Source organism: Vombatus ursinus, unplaced genomic scaffold (genome assembly GCF_900497805.2).
Source record: "Vombatus ursinus unplaced genomic scaffold, bare-nosed wombat genome assembly UNPS02014812.1, whole genome shotgun sequence".
NCBI lineage: Eukaryota > Metazoa > Chordata > Mammalia > Diprotodontia > Vombatidae > Vombatus > Vombatus ursinus.
In genome coordinates, this window is record NW_020954590.1 from 71,695,209 (window position 1) to 71,697,452 (window position 2,244).

The window sequence follows — 2,244 nt, forward strand, 5'->3', positions numbered from 1 at the left end:
ACAGACTATTATAAATAACTTAAAAAGGAATAAGGAGGAAACAAAAAAATAGATGACATTTACTTTAGTAGAAGGAATTTTTGACAAATTTTTATTAAATGATCCAAATTGTTCAAGTGGTACATATTGTTGTTTTTACTTATTATTAGGAAGGGGGTATGAAAAGATCAGTATGAAAGAAGAGGCTGAGAAGAGTAGCCTATACTTGCTAGGAATATGGTAGCAGTAGGATATTTCTTAAGCATTCTAGATGAGTTCTCAATTTTCCCAAAGTAGCTTTGCAAGTGTGTACTTAAGGCTTTGTCATGATTTATATTGAAAGATTATTTGTGTGATTCTTGTGTTTTTGAAGCCAAAACTTATTTTTTAGAGATTTGCTGATCCTTTAGATTCTCATCAATTTTCCTTGATTTGTTATCTGAATCCAATTCTAGGATCAAATAATTTTTACCATCATAAAGCAAATTCCAGAGGGAACTAGGGGACAATGCAAAGGGGTCCTCTTTCCAATGGACAAATCACCATACACAAAGAGAAGTATTACTTTCAAAAATATAGCTCTGAGCTAGAAGCAGAAAACCTAAAAGACAAACCTACTTCTCCTCACTGAGCCCCGTGGTCAGGAAGATCACACAAGACAAGAAAAAGATCCACAAGAAGTATGGCCCAAGTGGGAGTGGCTGCCCTCCACCCAGCAGCAAGACGAGATCATCTATGAGTGCATGGTGGAGTCCCACATCCAGGGGGCCTACCAGACCAGACCCACCTCCTGCTACCTCAACCTGCATGTGGCTATGGGCCAGAAAGTCATATACTTCAGGGATGAGGATATAACTTGGCAGTATGGACACTCTGCCCCTTTCTCCTGGGAAACAAGGAATCCAGTGGATTTCAGTATTGTCCCTTTGTTCATCCAAGACCAAGTGGCACATTCCAGAATGAACTAAGTCAACCATCTAAAGTGTCCTAGGGTGCCCAGGCCCCCAAATCCTCTCAGGGAAATAAAACATCAAGCATGGATGGCCTAGGGTCTATCTGGAAGGAGGAGGAATCCTCTTTCTGGAAGATAAGTGCAGAGCATTCCCAAGTGGAAGGGCAAGAATCAGGTTACCAGTCACTGACTCCCAGCCAAATCAAGTCCATGAAGAAAGGGGAAAAGGTCCCCCCAGGCCAGTACTGGCAAGACTCAGCCCAAACAGACAAGGAGGTAGTCAGAGGGGAAAGACCCAGTGGCCTTTCACAAGACAAATTTATGTTCCCCAACCTGAGTGCTGAGAAGGAAAGGGCGGGGTCTGGCCAATCTTCAGTCAGCTTGCTTGATGATGGCTTCATCTCTGAGCCCTGGTGAAGCTGTTTTCATCTGGCACCAAAATGGAGGATACATAAGATGCTTTGATCTCAGAGCCTAAGCCCACACAGCTCAATATAAGTAATGGCATATTAAAGATAGGATTTGATTTTCTGGACAATTGGTAAAATGAAACAAAACCAAGAATCCCTTTTTTCCCCCAAAGTTTTGTGCTGGAGAAGGATAAAGGGTAACTTTTCCCCTGTTTTTCAATTTTGTTAGCTTTTGTGTACTTTATTCTTAATAATTTGAAACTATTCAGTGTTACCTTGTCTAGATGTTACCATTTGTTATATGATCAGGCACATTTTGATATTATTTTGGTGATCAGTAATGACAGTTTTTAATTTAATTTTATTCAGTATTTTATTTTCCCCAGTTATATGTAAAACAATTTTAACATTCATTTTTAAAACTTCAAGTTCCAAATTCTCTCCCTTCTTCCCTCACTACCCTCTCCATCCCCATCATTGAGAAGACAAGTAATATAATGTTATACATGTATAGCCATGCAAAACATTTCCACATTAGTCATGTTGTGAAAGAAAACATAGACAAAAAAACCCTCAAGAAAAATAAAGTTAAAAAAGTATGCTTCAATCTGTATTAAGACACAATCAGTCCTTTCTCTGAGGATGGATAGCATTTTTCATCATAAGTGCTTCAGAGTTGTCTTGGATCATTGTATTTCTGAGAATAGCTAAATCATTCACTGCTGATCATCTTACAATATAGTTGTTACTTTGTACACAGTGCATTTCACTTTGCATCAACTCGTGTAAGGATTTTCAGGTTTTTCTTAGAGCATTCTCCTCATAATTTCTTAGAGCACAATAATATCCTTTGTTATCATATGCCACAATATGTACATCCATTCCCCAATTGATGGGCATCCT

General features: G+C 38.7%; 1 pseudogene; it reads left to right on the plus strand.

The window, feature by feature from the left end:
• Positions 1 to 172: 172 nt before the first annotated feature.
• LOC114053988 lies at positions 173 to 1,476 on the plus strand (annotated as a pseudogene).
• The last annotated feature ends 768 nt before the right edge of the window (positions 1,477 to 2,244 follow it).